Source organism: Schistocerca piceifrons, chromosome 10, assembly GCF_021461385.2.
Source record: "Schistocerca piceifrons isolate TAMUIC-IGC-003096 chromosome 10, iqSchPice1.1, whole genome shotgun sequence".
In the NCBI taxonomy this organism is placed as follows: domain Eukaryota; kingdom Metazoa; phylum Arthropoda; class Insecta; order Orthoptera; family Acrididae; genus Schistocerca; species Schistocerca piceifrons.
The window spans coordinates 97,912,188-97,935,243 of NC_060147.1; the positions used below are offsets into that span (position 1 = coordinate 97,912,188).

The 23,056-nt window shown below is 44.0% G+C and overlaps 2 non-coding genes across 2 annotated transcripts; one reads left to right on the forward strand and one right to left on the reverse strand.

Annotated features, from left to right (window-relative positions):
* Positions 1 to 1,372: 1,372 nt before the first annotated feature.
* Positions 1,373 to 1,447, reverse strand: Trnat-ugu. The gene has a single exon. It is a non-coding gene; the product is annotated as a tRNA-Thr (tRNA).
* A 431-nt stretch (positions 1,448 to 1,878) lies between these two features.
* On the forward strand, positions 1,879 to 1,953 carry Trnat-ugu. Its single transcript has one exon. It is a non-coding gene; the product is annotated as a tRNA-Thr (tRNA).
* The last annotated feature ends 21,103 nt before the right edge of the window (positions 1,954 to 23,056 follow it).

A 23,056-nucleotide genomic window follows, 5' to 3' on the forward strand; every position in this document is an offset into this window, starting at 1 on the left:
TAGCAATTTTGATGGACAGTAGTGTATTTCCTGTGCGAGCACTGATTTCCCTTATTTTATTATGATGATCATTTCTCCCTGTGTAGGTCGGCGTCAACAAAATGTTTTCGCAATCGGAGGAGGAAGTTAGTGATTGAAATTTCGCGCCACAGCGAGAAACGCCTTTGTTTTAATGATGTCCACCCCAAATCCTGTATCGTTTCAGTGACACTATCTCCAATGTTTATCGATAACACAAAAGGTGCTGCTCTTGTTTGAATCTTCTCGATATACTCCGTTAATACTCTCTGGTAAGGATCCTATAATGCGCAGCAGTATTCCTAAGGAGGGCGGATAAGCGTAGCTTACGCAGTCTCGTTGGTAGATCTGTTGCATCATCTAAGTGTCATGCCAATAAAGTACAGGCTTTGTTTCTTGCAATTTAAGTTGATCGTAATCGTAGTTCGTTGGTATTTAATTAAATTTACAGCCTTCACTTATTTATTGTGTAAGCGAAGTTTAGCGGATTCCTTTTAGCACTCATGTGGATGACCTCCCACTTCTCATTATTTAGGGCCAATAGCCAATTTTGACACCATACGGATATCTTTTACAAATCGCTTTGCAATTTTTTTTGATCTTCTGATGACTTTACTAGTCGATAAACGACAGCGTCATCTGCAAACAACCTTTGCCGAAGGCTCAGATTGTCTCCTAAATCGTTTATACAGTAAGGAACAGCAAAGGGCCAATAACACTACCTTGGGGAATGCCAGAAATCATTTCTGTTTTACTCGATGACTTTCCGTCAGTTACTACGAACTGTGACCTCTGTGACAGAAAATCACAAATCCAGTCGCATACCTGAGACGATAACCCCAAAGGCACGCAATTTTATTACAAGCGCTTCTGAGGTGCAGTGTCGAAAGTCTTCTGGAAATCCAGAAATACGAAATCAATTTGAAAAGACTTCTCAGTAGCACTCCACACATCGTGTAAGTAAAGTGCTGGTTGTGTTTCACAAGAACGATGTTTTCCAAATCCGTGTCGACTGTGTGCCAATAGAACGTTTTCTTTGAGGTAATTCGTAATGTTCGAACACAAGATATGTTCCAAAATCCTGCTGCATATTGACGTTTCCGACAAGGGTCTGTAATTTAGTGAGATACTCCCACTGACTTTCATCGAATCTAGTCAGATGCACCGTTTTTTTTTTTTTTTTCAAATCTGTAAACCTAATCAAAAGAAATATATGACGGTAGTATCTGTTCCCGAAAGAACAGTTACCGTGGATGACCATGCAGCTTTGCTAGAAATGAAATGATAATTAAATGGACACCCTAGCTGCAAACAGGCGTTGATGTACTTCATTGGGGACCATGTTGAAAATGTGTGCCCCGACCGGGACTCGAACCCGGGATCTCCTGCTTACATGGCAGACGCTCTACCCATCTGAGCCACCGTGGGCACAGAGGATAGCGCCTCTGCAGGGACTTATCCCTTGCACGCTCCCCGTGAAACCCACATCCCCAACATGTCCACACCACTACATTCGTAGTGCGCCTATAGATGTTTGCCCATCATACTCATTACTCGTGGCAGATTAATCTACCAAGTCCCGTACGAGTTCGGGCATAGCGTGTGCGTTCGCACAAGAAGGTCACTGGCCGGGAAGCCATATTTTAACTATATATGACGGTAGTATCTGTTCCCGAAAGAACAGTTAGCGTGGATGACCATGCAGTTTTGCTAGAAGTGAAATGATAATTAAATGGACACCCTAGCTGTAAACAGGCGTTGATGTACTTCATTGGGTGGACATGGTGTGGACATGTTGGGAATGTGGATCTCACGGGGAGCGTGCAAGGGATAAGTCCCTGCAGAGGCGCTGTCCTCTGTGCCCACGGTGGCTCAGATGGATAGAGCGTCTGCCATGTAAGCAGGAGATCCCGGGTTCGAGTTCCGGTCGGGGCACACATTTTCAACATGTCCCCAATGAAGTACATCAACGCCTGTTTGCAGTTAGGGTGTCCATTTATATACCATTTCTAATCAAAAGACTTCAATTATTTTTATACAGTTAATTGGTTTAAATGTAATTTTTTTATTTCTAATACTATGCCGCAGCGTTTACGTAATGGTATTGAGTTTTTTGTTTGCTCTTATTTTCCTTCCTGTCATTCCTTTTTTTCGTGTGAAATCTACTTGTATCGCCTACGATTCGAGACGAAGTGCTAACCATGACTCCTCATCGGCTGGTACCGCGGCAGTTCGTGTAGCCAGTGAGAGGATAGTTTCAGGTAGCCAGTGAAAGCGTCAAATTAGTTTACTTTTGGCGCTGAAACTGAAATTTTTCTGTGTCGGGTTTGCTCGTAGAGATTAGCTTTAATCGTTGTGAACGAAGTGGTCGTGATTTCAGTTCCGCCGCAGATTGTTGACCGCCGGTTTCTCGGATACATTCATCACGAGGCTGTGGTTGACTCAGGACATCAGTTTAAATTGAGAGCTACAAAATGCTTCGTCCGCCGCAATACCGACATTGGTCATTGAATACCAGCCTTGGTCAGAACATTGTCGCCATACTTCGCAGCAGCCGTTTCGTACGAAAAAATGGTTCAAATGGCTCTGAGCACTATGCGACTTAACTTCTGAGGTCATAGGTCACCTAGAACTTAGAACTAATTAAACCTAACTAACCTAAGGACAACACACACATCCATGCCCGAGGCAAGATTCGAACCTGCCACCGTAGCGGTCGCTCGGATCCGGACTGTAGCGTCTAGAACCGCACGGCCACTCCGGCCGGCCGTTTCGTACAATGTTTTGCGTTACACCATAAGTAGGGAAGTTGATGAGAAACTCACACTATTTCAAAAATGAACCAAATCCACAGTTTTGGAGATATGGCAATGAAGTTTTGTACCACGCTTTAGATGAAAGTAACACATTTACATATAAAAACCCTTTGATTATATATATTCAACTTTTTAAAATGAAATTTGAAGTATTATTTTCAAAAAATAATGTATGTTCCTTTTCGTCAGAAAGTACTCAAGAGATTTCTACAAAAATTTCTCTGTTTCATCTGTTTATATGTTTAAGCTTGTCTCATGAGGTTTTCGGAATAGGTCAAATAGGGGAATTTTAATAATTTTTTAATTGTAATTCCACAAGTACAATTTTAAATTCATGCAAAATTCCAAGCACTTTGCCCCATATCTCAGCTTGCAATCGGAATCTCAAAATTTGCTCTTGAGACGTTTATTAGGTTTACAGAAATATGTGTACAAAATTTCATAATTCTAGCATTCATAGAATTTGAGGAAATGGTACATAAACTTTAAAAAACAAACTTTTCAGGAAATGCAATTTAAAGTTCAGCCTAACTTTTTTCCTTATGTCACTTCTTCAGAAGGCGCCACATTTGTTCTCTGGATCGTCTTTCCCTTCAAGGCTTGTATTCTGGTTTCTTGTTGTCTGTCTTCTTTCCTTTACCAGGTCTTCAACTGACTTTACAGCTGCAGAGACGCGCTGTGAATCTATTTTTCTCAGGATGTTTTGAGTAAAATTTCCTATCTTGAAGCCCATTATTTCTAATACCTTCAACCTCCTGACGTTCCCATCATAAGTTGCAATTCTGACAATTGTACCAGATGCAAATGTGTTTTTAGGGCATCGTTTCCATATGAGTGAATTTAGAGACTCATTTGGATTTTGGGTTTTGCCATGAACACACTTTTTGAGAAGTGCAGGATCGGCCAGAAACCTGTATGTGTGCTTGACGAGATCCAGCATACACGTTTGGTTGAAAGTAATACACAGAATCGTAGTTCACTGAGCTGGTATTGAAGTGCTGCTTCAAAACGCGGTCGTGGCAGGGAGGCCGCGTCACACTTGTAATTAATTTTCAGGCACTTCGCTTCGATTTCAACATTGAAACTTTGAGAACTTAATGTCCATGAGTTGTACTAACAAATAAAATATAAATTGAAAATTGACATTTTTGGTTAATTTAATCAACGTCCCCCATTAACAGCATCTATGAGCTGGATGTACAGTCGTGGACAAAACGAGCGAGACCCCTCGCCTTTTCGTTATGCTGATCCGCACACCTTAAAGTTTGCTACACAGCATAACAGGCAAGGCGACGAAGTGCTACCAACATACTATCGATAGGCGTGAAATTGACAAATCATCCGAATTTTCTCAGACTGTTTTCAATCATGCTGATTAGTGTGTTAAACACAACACATAAATATAAGATATAAATAAAACATGAAACGTAATCAGTATGAACTGTACTAATGAAAATAAATTTCAGCTTATCGAGATAACAACTGTTTTAGTAAGACAAAGTACCCCAGTTCTTTACGAATTAGCTAAACAGGTTTTAAGGGCTCGGTAGACAGACAGACGGTCAAGAAAGTGAGGATCCATTTTTACCGATTTAGGTGACGAAATCCTAACAACGAAAATAGCTACGACAGTTACTGAAGATAATGGCCGCATAAATAACCCCCCCCCCCCTGATCTTTATTGGAAATCTTCTAGTTGCAGTCGATACATCAGCACATTACTCGTAGCTATACTTTCGATCCAAATCACGTTTACAGGAATGCAAATAAAATCCATTTGCCTATACACGTGATAATTCACATCCCAGTATTAATGCCACCGCATTTTGGAAGTGCGAGCATTCCCATTGCTAGGTAGCTTAAAAAAAACACTTCGGCTAATGAACGTTTTCTGGCTGTGGCGAGTCTAATGGAGAATTCGAAACATTGTAGAATACGTTTGGCAGCTATATACCCGTTTATTTCCTGGGGTGGTGCAGAATTATCCTACTAAATTTACTCGCTAATAACAGTATTTTGTTATTTCGATAAACATCCCGAGTGATTGTCATATAAGCGGTGGCATAAAGGTAGAAAATTCTTGCTTTTGAGTCCGGAAACTGCAGATCATTTTGCCATTTTCATTGCGAAATTCCCGGCTTATTCAAGTCTGGGGTAATAATAGAGGGCTGTTTGCCTGTGTTGTCTGTTAGTGTAGTGAAAGGTGTTTGCTACTGAAAGGGAGGTCTCGTTTGTTTTCGGTTCTAATCTCGATGGAGGCAGATAGACCGGCAGTAAAGCAATTTTAAAAAACTCTCGCGCCCCCAATACGTTTATTGCTACCTTTATTCTGTACCGGCGTCCTGTGGATGTAAATATGAAGATCTTGTAGAATTTCATACTTCTTACTGATTACTTTTTCCGCTTCGGTCAATAACTGAATTGACTTACGTGTGGCACTGAATGATTTTTGACTGAATTTCGTTGTGAATCTTCATGCATTGCTAAATTTGCACATTTTAATGGTAGGTCAGCAACGGTAATCCAGTATGACTGGTCTGAACGTTGACACAGACCGTTTCGCGGCCGAATGCGCATAATATTTTGCCAATTCGTAACGATCTGAGGTACTTTGTCTTACTAAAACAGTTATGTTGTCTCGATAAACTGAAATTCATTTTTATTAGTACAGTTCATACTAACTAGCGTTTCTTCTTTCAGTTACATATTATATTTACGTGTTGTGTTTAACACACTAATCAGCATTAGTATAGTCTTACAGATGATGGAAAACAGTCTGACCAAGTTCTGATAGTTTTTCAATTTCACGCCTGTGCATAGTATGTGTTGTGGCGTAACAAGACAGCTACGCCACACTGAAGTAGCCGAAAGACACGCGTTTAGCAGGCAAGCTATAGGTCTGTAACAGGATACGTGATGAATGTGATAAAGAAAAGAACGTAGCTACTAGAACACTTAACTTTTATATAGTCCTTTGGGTATACAGCATTCTTGATGATACAAGTGAGACTATCTTGAGATACATGCAATGGTACAATTGGCGCCTTGCTAGGTCGTAGCCATTAACTTAGCTGAAGGCTATTCTGTCTCTCGGCAAATGAGAGCAAAGGCTTCGTCCGTATAGTCGCTAGCAATGTCGTCCGTACAACTGGGGCGAGTCCTCGTCCGTATCTCGAGACCTGCCTTGTGGTGGCGCTCGGTCTGCGATCACACAGTGGCGACACGCGGGTCCGACATGTACTAAATGGACCGCGGCCGATTTAAGCTACCACCTAGCAAGTGTGGTGTCTGGCGGTGACGCCACAGTATGTTGGTAGCACTTCGTCGCCTTGCCTGTTATGCTGTGTAGCAGACTTTAAAGCTGTGCGGATCAGCATAACGAAAACTCGAGGGGTCTCGCTCGCTTTTTCCACGGCTGTACATTGAGGGAGATCCCTGCTGTCAATTGCAGCGAGACATTGCGTGGAGTCAGTGGTGACGAGTAAAAATATGTATTGGACAGGAATTCTAACCCGGGATGTCCTGCTTATTAGGCAGAAGCAGGAACCACTGCGCCATCCGGGACGCAGCGTTATCGCAACTGCTCGGACTGTCTCGGCACGCCTGACGGCCGATCCACATTCCCGCCGAGCGCCACCTGTCCGCTGTCCCAGTCGGACATGTTCGAAAGAACAGACACCACTCATGCATACAGTTTAGGAACTGACCCGCCGTGTTCGTGTGGTGTCGCCTGTAACCGAGCGGTAGCCGACAGCCGATTTGGCAACACGGTAGCGGCAAGTGACTGGCGTCAACCGTCAAAGCAGTTTTAATCAGACGATAGCGGATCATCTGCATCTACGTAGTTACTCTGCAGTTCACACTTAAGTGACTGGCAAAGGGTTCATCGATCCATTCATAACTACTTCTCTACCACTCCTCTCTCGAAAGGCGCGTCGGAAAAAGGAAAACCTAAATCTTTCCGTTCGAGCCCTGATTTCCCTTACTTTACTATTATGATCATTTCACCCTAGTAGGTGGGTGTCAACAAAATATTTTCGCATTCGGAAGAGAAATTTCGTAAATAGATCTCGTCGTAAAGAAAACGCCTTTGTTTCAGTGAGTGCTGTGGTGTCACCGCCAGACACCACACTTGCTAGGTGGTTGCCTTTTAAATCGGCCACGGTCCGCTAGTATACGTCGGACCCGCGTGTCGTCACTATCAGTGATTGCAGACCGAGCGCCGCCACACGGCAGGTCTAGAGAGACTTCCTAGGACTCGCCCCAGTTGTACAGCCGACTTTGCAAGGAAAGGTTCACTGACAACTACGCTCTCATTTGCCGAGACGATAGTTAGCATAGCCTTCAGCTACATTTGCTACGACCTAGCAAGGCGCCGTATTCAATTGATATTTATTATGTAAAGCATGTATGATCAAGAGAGATGTTCTACAATTGTGGATTAAAGTTAAGTATTACATCATCTACGTACTTTATTTGCAATTCTCAAGATATTGTCCTGTTCCAGACCTCACGCCAGTCAGCGTGTAATTAAACGCGTGCATTTCGGCCTCCTCTAGAAAAACAGTGTTGGCTCTTCTGCCAACACTACAAGTGCCACCCCAACTCGCGTATCATATCAGTGACACTCTCACCCCTACTGCGCCGTAACACGAAACGAGCTGCCCTTCTTTGCAGTTTTTCGATGTACTCCGTCAATCCTACCTGGTAAGGATCCCACAACGCGTAGCAATATTCTAGCAGAGGACGGACAAGTGTAATGTAGGCTGTCTCTTAAGTGGGTTTGTCGCGTCTTCTAAGTGTTCTGCCAACAAAGCACAGTCTTTGTTCCACCTTCCCCACAATATTACCTGTGTGGTCATTCCAATTTAAGTTTCTCGTAATTGTAATTCATAGGTATTTAGTCGAATTGACATCCCTTAGATTTGTGCGATTTATCGTATACCCGAAGTATATCAGATTTCTTTTAGTACCCATGTGGATGACCCCGCACTTCTTTGTTTAGTAGTGCCAATTACCACTTTTCGCACCATACAGAAATTCTCTCTAGATCATTTTGTAATTGGAATTGATCGTCTGATGATTTTACTAGACGGTAAATTACAGCGTCATCTGCAAACAATCTTACGGGGCTGCTCAGATTATCACCTAGATCATTTATGTAAATCAGGAAAAGCAGAGGGCCCATGACACTACCTTGGGGAAAGCCAGATTATCACTTTTCTACTCGATGATTTACTGTCTATCACTACGAACTGTGACCTCTCTGAGAGAAAATCACGAATGCAGGCCTACAACTGAGACGATTCTCCATACGCACGCAATTTGGTTAATAGTCGCTTGTGAGGAACGGTATCAAGAGCCTTCTGGAAATCTAGAAATATGGAATCGACCAGAGATCCCTTGTCGACAGCACTCGTTATTTCATGGGAATAAAGAGCTAGCTGTGTTGCACAAGAACGATTTTTTCTGAATCCGTGTTGGTTATGTATCAATAAGTCATTTTCTTCAAAGTGACTCATAATGTTCGAGTACAGTATATGCTCCAAACCCCTACTGCAAATTGATGTCAGTGATATGGGACTGTAATTCAACGGGTTACTCCTATTTCCTTTCTTGAATGTTGATGTGACCTGTGCTACTTTCCAATCTTTAGGAACCGGAAGACTTGCCTTTCTTAAGTGATTTGAGTTGTTTCGCAACACCTAAGATATCTACTTTTATATTACTCATGCTAACAGGCTAACAGCTGTTCTGGTTCCTCACTAGGCTGGAAATGTTGTACGGTATGACTGAGCGTTCAGCGCCTCGGCTGGCTCTGTCGTCAGGTAGACACATAGTTATTACACCGCACTAACACTTACTACGTCCACATGGAACAAAAAATAAACACCTATATTAGCTTGTTGAATTGCATCAGTGAAATAGTAGTAGAGTAATTTGGTTTGGCTCAATAGCGTGGTGTAGGTCTTTCAATTGGACGCCACTTCCAGTACCGGCGTGTTCCTAACCTACCCCATTTACCCACCCGGGGAAAGGTGACCAACGTGGAATCCGAAATGTACGTTGTTTGTGGCAACACATCGGGTCGTTGAGAGGTGAGGGCTTGATTAGACCGAAGACTGAAAAATATCCGACCGAGATTCGATTTCGAGACCTCTCAGTTTCCAGGCACGCGCTTTACAGCGAGACCGCCAGACTCGATTTATAATAAGAATGACAACTGATTTATCTAGCTCGTCGACCAGGGTGAGTAATTTACGGGTGCCATGTACATAACAGTACGGCGTGTATTAGCACCGCTCGCATAAGCAGGTTGGCCAGAAAGTCTGAAAAGCTTCTACGGGTGCTGCAGGGTAGGTTGTGTTGTAAAATAATTGTTACGAAAAAAATTCGATATGTTGATCCGTTTCCTAGTTAATGAGCATTGAAGTTAGCCAATTAGACGTCGCGCGGGGTAGACGCGCTGTCTGCTGCGTCTTGTCACGCTCCGTGCAGCTCCCCCCGTAGGAGGTTCGAGTCCTCCCTCCGGCATATGTGTGTGTGTTGTTTTTAGTGTAAGTTAGTTTAAGTTAGATTAAGTAGTGTGTAGGCTTAGGGACCGATGAACAACCGAAGGACAAATTTTGCTGCGCTGTTTCTAGCTGGTCGCTTGAATTGGCGCTAGATTTGTTACTGGTAAGTTCGAACCAGACGCAGGTATTACGTAGATGACAAATCAAGTGGAATTCCCTGGAGTAAAGGCTACGTTCTTTTCGAGGAACAGTATTGAGAAAATTTAGAGAACCTGCATGTGAAGCTAATGCTGGACGATACTGCTGCCGCCAACATATACTGCGCGTAAGGACTACGAAGATACGACACGGGAAATAAGCGCTCGTTTGCTTGCATATGGGCCGGCGTTTCCACGCACCGAACGGATGAGGTTTATGGAGTTTCCTGAGGTTTTATGGCCTTCGTCTGCTTTTTCCATTCTTCTGTAAATTACCATTCCGGTAATTACAATTGCAAACATGACACATTAAACAGATGGTTCCATAATATTCCTACCCCTAAGCACTGCCTTGTGTGGAACTGCAACTGGAAAGATTATTTTCTTCATGTCTGGGGGTATTTCGCCTGTGTCACAACCGTTATAATACATGAAATTAGCCAAGTACTGCTTTCATTACCTCCACTTGCATTGCCTGTTGCCTGTGTATTTATTTATGCTGTTCCTCCTCCTTCCCCCTCGCTTTGTCAACTTCTTCCTCCTTCTGTGTCCAAATGCTCTTTCACACACTCTGTCCAATTGCTCCTTCCCTCTCTGTCCATCTCCATCTCGCCTCTAATTTCATCTTCACCTCCCACACTCTCTGTCAATCTCCTCCTTCCATCTCTCTCTGTCCATATCCTCCTCCTAGCTCTCTCTGCCCATCTCCTCCTCCCATCTCTCTCAGTCAGTCTCCTCCTCCCACCTCTCTCTGTCAATCTTCTCCTCCCACTCTCTCTGTCTTTCTGTCCTTCCCCCACTCTCTGTCCTCCTCCCACCCCTCCCTCTGTCACTCTTCTCTCCCACCTCTCCCTGTCCATCTGCCCCCTCTCTCTGTCGACCTCCTCCTCCCACCTCTCTCTGTCCATCTCCCCCACTCTCTCAGTTAATTTCCTCTTCCAACCTGTCTCTGTTCCTCTCCACTTCCCCCCTCTCTCTGTCGATCTTTCCCTCCCCCTCTCTCTGTCCATCTCCTCCTCTCATCTCTATCGATCTCCTCACCCCTCTCTGTCCATCGCCTCCCACCTTTCTCTGTCCATCTCATGCTCCCACCTCTCTCTATTCATCTCCTTTTCACCCTCTCTCTGTCCATCTACTCCTCACCCCTCTCTCTGTCAAACTTCTCCTCCTCTCTCTGCCCATCTCCTCTTCCCTTTCTCTGCCCAATTTCTCCTCTTTCTCTGTCCATTCCTTCCTCTTCCCTTCCTCTGTCCATTTCCCTCTCCCCTAACTCTGTCCACCTCCTCGCCTACGAACTCAGAGACAACGTGAAGTATATATAGGGTGTAAAGGATTATTGTTTACAACGTAGCATAGCTATGTAGTGGAAGTCGAAACGAAGAATTGTATACAAGACACTTGTGGTCTATTAAGTTGGGAAACAGTCACATGGGCTATACATCGTCATCGATTGTTTCGCAATTGTTGCTTGCATTAGCTTGTTATTTCTTCACTGCCTAATTATTACATATTTGTCTGTTTGTTGTATCTGCTCGTAACAGGCAACACATCGTCTGTAATTGGCGAGCAGTCTGTACTCGGGGCCGGTTTTCCGTGCGGCACCCTATTTTATTTCCCTGCGATCAGCCACACAAGGCTACAATTGGCTAAACGAGAGGTTCTGCAGAATCACAGAAATTACTTCTAAAAGTGAGTAAGAATTTTGTAATGAATAAAAACTGTATACTCCAGGGGGAAGGCAAGTGCCCCCTTTTGGTGCTCTCCATCCTTCAGTCACCTACACTACTATTTTTCAGATTTTCATAAGAACGGTATACCAAGCACAACTGAACGGTGAACGAGTAAAAATGAACGGTTCCCAAAAAAGAACAATCAGCGGTGAACTAGTTCCCAAGGATGAACGAGTTTGCCCATCTCTGTATACGAAAGTGCTTAACAACACTGCATTTTGTAAACATGATGTAAGTAGTCTCCGAATCCTGACTTGTCATATTGGAGAGGCGTGGAACCAGTGGTCACAAAGAAAACCTGTTCCTGTGTGATACACTTTCCTGTCAGAATGGTGGAAAATGCATTGCGTAACCAGGTCACAGGGGAACGTCCCTCTGATCTGTACTGCACTTGTGAGGAGAGACGCCGGCCTATCACGACTGAAGGATGAGGAGAGGCACAACGTGTTGGGACGACTGTCAGAATATTGTCTGGGAGAGGCAACACTACGCAATTCTCTCGAGATTAAATTCTCCGCCTGCGTGGAGCCCGGGAGGAACTTTGCGCCCCCGTGCCGGCCTCTGTGTGGCACGCGCTCGTTAGCCGCTGGCTCGCCCGCCCTCGTCACAGCAACGAACGCGAGAGGTGCTGAGTAGCGAAGGGCCGGGGGCGGAGCCCTGGGGGGCGCGCCGAGCTGCCCCACGCCCTCCTCCCCTGGGGCTGCCCGTGGCGGAGATAGCGCTGACCTCGGCGCGGGCGCTTCCTCCAGTGTAAACAACCTGCGCAAAGGCATCTGCGATAGCCTCTATGTGTAAACAAACCGCGTAACATTGAAGTTACTACTAGACAAAAAACGAACTGTGGACCTGTTAGTAGAAATTCCCACCTTGGTTACGCGACGAGGCGCATTTTTCATTTCAGTTACTGAGAACACAACATCACATTGTAAGTACGTTTTTTAGGTTTTTATGTTGGTAACGCCACGTAGCGCTCTGTATGAAATATCACTGTACCGTGTGAGGTGTCAGGTCAGAGGGGTGTTCTGAACACAATTTCGACTCAAAGCAGCTCAATAGGCTGTGGAGTGGAAGGGTTAGGCTAGCAATAGAACAGTGCATCACCATTTACTAGACACTCATTTATTGAACACATAAGTCAGGTATTACCCAAAAGGAACATTCAGTACAAATTACAAAATAATATTCTTTTCCTTTAAGTCACTCAAACATTTAAATAGGCAAATAGCAAATCATTTAACTGAAAGCCTTTTAAGAAAGCAAGACTAGAAAATTTGAATGATGAGTTAAAATCATATTTAAATAGGCTCTGACGAGCACATATTTTAAAACGAAATACTTCCTTTAAGGAACCAGTGATCAAAATTAATTACATAATCCTCAACAACCATATTACTTCCAAGACAGTAATATATAGCATCAGAAAGCTGCAGTCCCAAGTTTTAAGCAGCACGTTTCAGATGGACTGCACTGCAACAGTACCATACAAGTCCCTCAGAGGATCTCTCTACACAGGAAGTTATTGCCGCAATCGACAAAATATCAACATCATTCCATGTACAGACCTAAAACAAACTAAAAGCTCTCTTAAGTTTGGTACAGTTAATTCTCTTTCAACATAACATACATCACAAGTCTAGCCCTAGGACGGCACCGACACCCCGCAATTTAGCACGCGAAAAACTACAGCGATGCACTCATCACGTATCCTTACAAAATACAAGAACAGAGAGCCGGCTCCCCAACAGCGGAACACTTAACCATGCGCACCTTGCGGGTTTGCGGCATGCTGATCTCGCCCTTAACCTCAACACCAGTTCAAATACTACACATTCCTTCAGTTACTGCATAGAAAGCCAATGTGATAGGCAAACAGACCAGCACATGATAAAAGCTTAAGCAATTTCCTTACTAGACAACCCTTATGAATAGTAGCCGTAATTATTTTTTAAACGTGAGCACACCCACAATCAAAAGACAAACAACGCCAATCATGACAGTAGCACAAAAGCAAGTAGCAATGGTAACTTCTGCTTAGATTGGCTACAAATCAGCGCGTGAGTTAACACACCAGAGAACAGTCTTGACAACATAACCATCAATAGAATAGCAAATTACTCACACGTGTACTCCCCCACGATTTCGATTCGCAAAGCCATAGACAAAACGTGGAGAACGTATCACTTAGACCAACATAATGGTGCTCCCTCAGTTACCCCAAATAACTGACTCCCTTAGTTGCACAGCAAAGAACCAGACCTAATGAAACCACCACAGTTTTCGCCTCTAAATTGTCACATTACAAGTGGGACTCAATCACAAATGTAATTTTACATCACCAGTTCCCCTACAGTTAATACAAGCGCCAGATTTTCACCTGTTTATAACGGCAGACAGCAACATCGTACGGAAAAGAGCGTAGACACAAGCTCTTACCAATTCTCTTCTCCGAAAGCAGCCACCGCAACTCTTGGGAACCACTGGGACATCCAATGCAAAAATCGTTACTCCTTCACACAAATTACAGCACGCCCACTTCCCGCTGTTTGCTACGGCGCCCTCCGTTCAGAGCCAACTTGTATATCGCCATGCGATAGGTCCGGTCCCACACTCGCTGCGTCAACCCGACAACCGTCTTCCACCACGTCCGTGAGCACACCCCCCACAGGACCTCGCCTCGTTCTTCTCGCGCAGACCCCAGAAGGCGCTGCTTACCGCCCTGACCGTGGCAGGAAAGATAAACCACCAGAGTGGCACTATCGATATGAGCCGCCACGGCTCACTGTCTGCAGTCTGTGGCTGCTTAGACTCATTGTTGAAATATTCACTAGTGTATTTTTGGGCAGTTGGATGTGAACAGCGCGTAGCGTTGAGCAGTTGGAGGTGAGCTGGCAGCAGTGGTGTATGTGGAGAGAGAGATGCCAGAGTTTTGAGAGGTTACTATAAGCGGACGAAAAAGAAAATTTATGAAGATGCTTGTCATGAATTCATAGGTATAGGATGACTTTTGAACGTTATTAACGTAAATAATTTTTTTTTTTTTGTAGTTAGTGCCTTCCGTAGTTAGAATCTTTTATTTAGCTGGCCGTACTGGCGCTCGCTTTTTTGCAGTAGTTCGAGTAACAAAGATTTTTGTGAGGTAAGTGATTCATGAAAGGTATAGGTTATTGTTTGTCAGGGCCATTCTTTTGTAGGAATTTTTAAATTCAGATTGCGTTGCGCTAAAAATATTGTGTGTCAGTTTAGTGATAATCAGAATAAGTAAAGAGAGAAATGTATGAGTACGTTCAGTTTATTCATAATTTTTCTAAGGGTAAGTTTCAACATGACCTATTTTGCGGTTGCCTCCAGTACTTCCCAGAAGCGTAAGTTATAATGGTATTGTCTAAATTCACTGTAGCGCCAAAGAAACTAGTATAGGCATGCTTATTCAAAAACAGAGGTATATAAACAGGCAGAATACGGTGCTACGGTCGGCAACGTCTATATAAGACAACAAGTGTCTGGCGCAGTTGTTAGATCAGTTACTGCTGCTACTGTTGCAGGTTATCAATATTTAAGTGAGACTGAACGTGGTGTTATAGTCGGGGCACGACCGATGGGATACAGCATCTCCGAGGGTCACGAGTGTACCGTGAATAACAGGAATCCGGCAAAACATCAAATCTCCGACATCGCTGCGGCCGGAAAAAGATCATGCAAGATCGGGACTAACGACGACTAAAGAGAATCTTTCAATGTGACAGAGGTGCAACCCTCCCGAAAATTGCTGCAAATTTCAATGCTGGGCCATAAACAAATGTCACCGTGTGAACCATTCGACGAAACAACATCGGTATGAGCTTTCGGAGCCAAAGGCGAACTCGTGTACGCTTGGTGACTGGACGACACAGAGCTTTACGGCCTGTCAACACCACATTGGACTGTTGATGGCTGGAAACATGTTGCCTAGTCGTACGAGTCTCATTTCAAATTGTATCCAGCGAATGGACCCTGCATGTCAGCGGGGGGGGCTCTTCAAGCTGGTGTAGACTCTGTAATGGTGTGGAATGTGTGGAGTTGGGTGATATACGGCCCCTTACTTCTAGATACGACTCGACAGGTGACACCTATGTAACCATACTGTCTGATCACCTGCATTCATTCATGTCAATTGTCCATTACGATGGACTTCGGCAATTCCAGTAGGGCAATGCGACACCTCACACGTAGAGAATTGCTACAGAGTGGCTCCAGGAACACTCTTCTGAGTTTAAACAGTTCCGCTTGTAATGGTTCTTTATTTACGTGACCATTACGGCACTCCAACCCCAGTTCTCGATACCAATAATATCGTACTTCTTTTCTGCGAAGTAACAGACATATTTTTGTGACAATATTCACATTTGGTTTTATTAATGTGTAGGTACTCCGATGTATCGATATATTACAGCGATATGGTTCTTATGTGTATTCATTTCTGTGAGACATAATCTTTGACTTACTTGTAACCGTGTTGGCGCGAATGCGCACAGAGCAGTCTTTGTTTCACTTTGCAGAAGTTAAGTTGTTATTTCGCTTTGTAAAAGAACAGTCAAGTCTTGTGTTTGGTTAAAGTGGAAATTAAATATATGAAGATTGATACAAAACTGTTTTCTTGATGATGTAACAATTAAGAAGAAGCATATGTGAATTTACGAGAAGTTTAATGAAAATGTGGATCGTGGACATCAAGTTAAAAATTATTTCTACCACACCATTGTTCTGATCTGGGATTGTTTGATCATTAAGAATTACCTGAAAATCGCATTTGTTAGGTCTTCAAATACTGCTAAAATACAGATCTGCACCTTCTACCAGTCAAAGTGGAATCACCCTAGAATCAAAAAGATGAGCCATAACAACTTCGACGAAATCTACGTGGGAATCCATTCAAGTTAAGTGCCAAAATTAATGACTTTTTTACAGTGACTTCATAATTTCCATTCTGACGATACCATCCTCAGTCAATAACTTTGTTGTTGCCCAATAAAGCGAACATATGCTGCGTGAGCAACATTATTAATCTGATTTCTAACCTACTTTGCAAGTGGTGGTAATGCTAGACGCTGATCGCCGAACTCCCCAGACGTGAACATTAGTGGGATGCCTTGCAACGTGTTGTTCAGGAGAGATCTCCACACCCTCGTACTCTTACGGATTTATAGACAGCCCTGCAGGATTCATGGTGTCAGTTCCGTCCAGCACCACTTCAGACATTAGTCGAGTCCATGCCACGTGGTGTTGCGGCACTTGTGCGTGCTCGCTGGGGCCCTACATGATATTAGGCAGGTGTACAAGTTTCATTGGCTCTTCAGTGTATACATGGTTTTATGTTTAGAAATTTCTGATATTTTCAGCTTTGTATAATACCAAAAATAATAATATGGGCAATTAGAGGAAGAAGCTAATGACTGAAGAACATGACATAATACCACATATAACTTCACCAGTCCTGAAAGTTAATTCAGATTTAAACTCTGTTGTACAGTGGCTCCATGCTGGTCTCGATAAAACGCTAGTCACAGAACCGTATGTTCTGTCTGTTAATAATTTCAGTTGTCTCGATAAAACCCTACGCTTTCGTTGGCTTCTGTAGAGCTCAAACCGCTGTGTCTGAACAAGTCTCTGGAAACGCATCGTTGCCACGGTAGAGGGCGCTGACTAATGAAAGTTCCTCTGACCACGTGCCGTGTGCTCCTTGTGTGTTGCAGGCTGTATGATTGACGCAGAGTACTGTAAGCAGCAGAATGGCCCGGTATTCATACCGGGAAGAAGCCGAGATGGAGTTTATGTACGACCAAGCAGATGGAATCTTTCGAGAGGCAGCACGATTGTAACAAAACAAGTACCCTCACAGACGCCAACCACATCACACAAAACATCAAGTCCTTTTTGGGCGTTTGTGCGATCATGGATCTTTTCAGACAGATGAACGTGCAGGGAGGCGTGTGCGTACACCAGATTTGGAGTACCGGGTTCTGCCTCTAAACAATTTCCATCTGCTTGGCCGTACGCAAACACCATCTCGGAGCATTCCGCTGCTTAAAGTACGCTGCTCCAGTCACACAACGCTCAACACCCAAGGGTCACACGGCATGTGGTCAGAGGAACTTCCATTCGTCAGCGCCATCTACCGCGGCAACAATGCATTTCTGGACCATGTTGACACGACCTTCTTTCCTCCATTTCCAGTCAGGAACCCATCCCGGCAGTCTGTCGGTTTTATTAATTTTCACCCTGTGTAATCCACAGGATGAACGAACACTGTGAAGGTACACTCGACTTGTTGACAATGAAATGACTTTGTCTACATCAACAGTAGTAACCCAGTTACAAATCGTAGCACGACACATATAGGACACTTTCCAGAATATTTTCACTCTGCAGCCGAGTGTGCGCTGGTATGAAACTTCCTGGCAGATTAAAACTGTGTGGCGGACCGAGACTCGAACTCGGGACTTTGCCTTTTGCGAATAAGTGCTCTATCATCTGAGCTGCCCAAGCACGACTCACGTCCCGTTTTAATCTGCCAGGAAGTTTCATATCAGCACACACTCCGCTGCAGAGCGAAAATCTCATTCTGGAAGCATCCCCAAGGCTGTGGCTAAGAAATGTCTCCGTAGTATCCTTTCTTTCAGGAGTGCTAGTTCTACTAGGTTCGCAGGAGAGCTTCTGTAAAGTTTGGAAGGTAGGAGACCAGGTACTGGCAGAAGTAAGGCTCTGAGGACGGGGCCTGAGTCGTGCTTGGGTAGCTCAGTTGGTAGAGCACTTGCCCGCGAAAGGCAAAGGTCCCGAGTTTGAGTCTCGGCCCGGCACACAATTTTAACCTGCCAGGAAGTTTCATAAAGGACACTGTTAAATAATTATGTATTACTACCATTTAGATGTACGGTTTAGTTTTTCACATGGATATCGTGAGAGATATTTGTGTGCCTGTAGAACCAATACCGCTTTTATGCAGGGTGACAGTAACATGGTCCCTGCGATATTGTCTTTAACATCTGGTCACTTATAAGACGATTAGGCCACTCTTCCTAAGAGACACTGGTACCTCTCGCAAGGAAAGCAAATGAAGCATATCCATCCATCGCGTATTTTCACTCAGTGTTGTTTTGTGCTATCAGCATTCTGTTATTTTCGAAGTATTATATACTACTGGCCATTAAAATTGCTACACCAAGAAAAAATGCAGATGATAACGGGTATTCATTGGACAAATACATTACATTAGAACTGACATGTGATTACATTTTCACGCAATTCGGGTCCATAGATCCTGAGAAATCAGAATAACGGCCTTCATTCGCCTGGGCATTGAGTCAAACAGAGCTTGGATGGCGTGTACAGGTACAGCTGCAAATGCAGCTTCAACATGACACGACAGTTCATCAAGAGTAGTGACTGGCGGATTGTGACGAGCCAGTTGCTCGGCCACCATTGACCAGACGTTTTCAATTGGTGAGAGATCTGGAGAGAGTGCTGGCCAGGGCAGCAGTCGAACATTTTCTGTATCCAGAAAGGCCCGTGCAGGACCTGCAACACGCGGTCGTGCGTTATCCTGCTTAAATGTAGGGTTTCGGAGGGATCGAATGAAGGGTAGAGCCACGGGTCGTAACACATCTGAAATGTAACGTCCACTGTTGAAAGTGCCGTCAATGCGAAGAAGAGGTGACCGAGACGTGTAACCAATGGCACCCCATACCGTCACACCGGGTGATACGGCAGTATGGTGATGACGAATCCTCGCTTCCAATGTGTATTCACCACGGATGCGACCATCATGATGCTCTAAACAGAACCTGGATTCATCCGAAAAAATGACGTTTTGCCATTCGTGCACCCAGGTTCGTCGTTGAGTACACCATAGCAAGCGCTCCTGTCCGTGATGCAGCGTCAAGGTCACCGCAGTCATGGTCTCCGAGCTGATAGTCCATGCTGCTGCAAACGTCGTCGATCTGTTCGTGCAGATGGTTGGGTCCAGCACGGCGTTCCGTATTACCATCCTAAACCCACCGATTCCATATTCCGCTGACAGTCATTGGATCTCGACCAACGCGAGCAGCAGTGTCGCGATAAGATAAACCGCAATCGCGATAGGCTACAATCCGACCTTCATCAAAGTCGGAAACGTGATGGTACGCATTTCTCCTCCTTACACGAGGCATCACAGCAACGTTTCACCAGGCAACGCCGGTCAACTGCTGTGTGTGTATGAGGAATCGGTTGGAAACTTTCCTCATGTCAGCCTGTTGTGGGTGTCGCCACCGGCGCCAACCTAGTGTGAATGCTCTGAGAAGCTAATTATTTGCAGATCACAGCATCTTTTTCCTGTCGGTTAAATTTCGCGTATGTAGCAAGTCATCTTCGTGGTGTAGGATTTTTAAAGGCCTGTAGTGTACTTAGTAGGGGGTGTGTGGTAGACTCAGTGTGATCGGCAGGCTTATATGTTTTGTGTCTGGGTGTAATGTTCCAACCTGTGCAAAGAAAATGACCATGTCCAATCATAAGGGACGTACGGATTTGAGTGGGAGATTGAGATATCAGTGCACCGATAGCCATAAGGGCAATGAAGGATTTTACATGCAACATTATGTAAGAGGAATACAGATTTTAAGATGTCCAGAGCTACAGCCATCAGGAGGAGGTATTTCTGATACTTCACTCATTGTCGAATGTCATCAGATTGGGGTTGTAATCGTAATATTTGACTGTAGTTACACTGACAAATATGTGGCTGTTTTGCTAGGACGACACCATTTGGCGGTGATGGGCGCGTGACAGCGGTAGCCTGTAGCTGGAACGAATGGGCATTTCTGGCTTAAGGCTCTCACGAGTGACAGGTACTGAAATGTTGATGCATTAAGTTGTTCCGAAAGCGGTGCTGATATTCAAGACATTAAAAGCGGCTTAAAAGCTGTGAGCTACCTGGGGAAGTTAACCTTGCATTACTGTGCAACTGTTTCACCAGGTATCCAGTCTAGCTTACCAAATTCCCAACCAGACTAACATTTATTCGACAACTGGTGATATATATATATATATATATAAGCGAATTTAAATAAAAAGAAATAAATCAGTTTATATTTGGACATTTATTTTAACATTGATCATTGTTCTGTTAAAATTTCAGCGTATTAATCTTGATTCACAACTAAACTGGTGCCTTATTTAGGATTGTGAAAATGTGAGTTTGTAATCTTACGGAACACATCGAATATGGAGCCAAGATTGGGAGACTGCATACAACACTGCATTCATAAAAAACACACGAACAACGATAAAACATATGCAAGAGGAAATTAACCACAACCAACCGATTCAGTTTTCACCCAAAGAAGTTTTTTTCGTAGCGCAATCCTGTCCGTCATGAAATTACCACACACTGGTATACTAAATTCATACTAACTCTCTGTGAAATCTTCCCGAAGAGATTAGCTGAGAGCTACTTTGATGATTACAGTACATGCTTCACGTGGTCAACTTGGTTTACACAAAGAGTGTAACTCCACAATAATTTTGATAATTAAAATAAATTACATCAAAACGCAATTTACAAAAGAAAAACCTCGAACTGGTTACTATCGTCTTACTATTAACCTGATGGGTCAAACAATTGTATAAACACGTGGTACTGGTCTCACAAACTACACCCCACATGGGTTGAATATAAAGAAAAGTTGCTATACTGAAAAATATTGTCAAGACGAGACGTTATATCTACACACATTCGCATTTAAGATTGATGATCTTAGTTAGAGTTACGGGTCATCAACACGTGATTCCACTTTACTCACAGAGTAGTGAAAAGCAACTACTGGAAGACATTCTGAACTTCGAATTACACTGCGTTGCAATTTAAGATAACATAATATATTTTAGATCTAAACCTGAAATAAAGGTGATTAAATTTTCAGTTAGGCTGAACTTGAGAAATCCATTGTCCTACAGACTTAGCAGAGACACGCTTAGCTGGAGATCTTACCACTTCAGACGCTCGCCGCGGACAGACTGCATGGGCCCCTACCGAGGGTGCTTAACAGATACAAAGGGAAGTGACCAGAGAGGCAGCTTCCTATACCAACATGACAAGGGACGGACAGGACCATACTAAGAATAGAAACCTCTCTGCTTTTAGAAAGCATAGCTACCTGGTACGACGTTGGTCCTACTGTTCTCTAGCAGACAGGCTTGTCTGCTACCATCAAGCATGCAACTAGAAATACATTTCCTCATTCATCCTTTCACACAGGGGGATGACAGTATCTTATCATATATACTATATAAAAGAAAGAGCATGTAGGTTCCATATGAGACTGTATGACATGAATTACACATAAACTGTGTTTTAAAGTGTAGTAGTGTGACAGATCGTTCTTGTTTGTGTGTAAACGTAACACGTTCCACTGCTCAGTCTCCTCCCAGATTGAGTCAGAAACACCACAGTAAATTTAGAAATGGAATTTATGCCGTAAATGACAACAGATTTAAGAAATTAACATGAAAGGAATCCAACAGATACCCTTCAGTAGAAAGAAAAGTTCCAGCTGGCTGCCTAGTTAGTTCGTGCCCGCAGCTGCAGGGACGAGTCTTGGTAGCAGCACCCTGTGGGGTGCTGAATACCAAAGTAATACTTAGCATGCGTTGGGCTGTCTCCGAGATTGCGTGTGTTGCACGTCTTCTCCGTGGTAAACTGTTGTTGTTGTTGTGGTCTTCAGTCCTGAGACTGGTTTGATGCAGCTCTCCATGCTACCCTATCCTGTGCAAGCTTCTTCATCTCCCAGTACCTACTGCAACCTACATCCTTCTGAATCTGCTTAGTGTATTCATCTCTTGGTCTCCCCCTACGATTTTTACCCTCCACGCTGCCCTCCAATACTAAATTGGTGATCCCTTGATGCCTCAGAACATGTCCTACCAACCGATCCCTTCTTCTGGTCAAGTTGTGCCACAAACTTCTCCTCTCCCCAATCCTATTCAATACTTCCTCATTAGTTATGTGATCTACCCATCTAATCTTCAGCATTCCGTGGTAAACTGAGCTACTCAATATCAATTGACACGCCGCGTGTGGCCATTGGGACATGAGCGCAGCAGATGAGCGATCTCTGACATCCAGCTAAAAAACTACTGCTATCGACTGGATGGTGGTTTAAGTGCATCGTGTTTAGTGCTCCTCAATACAGTGGACTCTATCCTCCTCCTCCTCCCGAATGCAGCATAGAGAACCAATTTAGGAATTCTGTAGTGCTTTAAAAACCCAACTGAAACATCAAATTCATGATTGATCAATTTATTGTGTCCAATAGTTGTACTGAAAGCACGCATCTGTCCAGCCCCTCCTACAAATTCCAGAATGACATTTTCACTCTGCAGCGGGGTGTGCGCTGATACGAAACTTCCTGGCAGATTAAAACTGTGGCTGGACCGAGACTCGAACTCGGGACCTTTGCCTTTCTCTGGCAAGGGCTCTACCAACTGAGCTACCCAAGCACGACTCACGTCCCGTCCTCACAGATTTACTTCTGCCAGTAGCTCGTCTCCTACCTTCCAAATTTTACAGAAGCTCTTCTGTGAACCTTGCAGAACTAGCACTCCTGAAAGAAAGGATATTGCCTAGACATGGCTTAGCCACAACCTTGGGTATGTTTCCAGAATGAGATTTTCACTCTGCAGCGGAGGCAAAGGTCCCGAGTTCGAGTCTCGGTCCAGCACACAGTTTTAATCTGCCAGGAAGTTTCATATCAGCGCACACTCCGCTACAG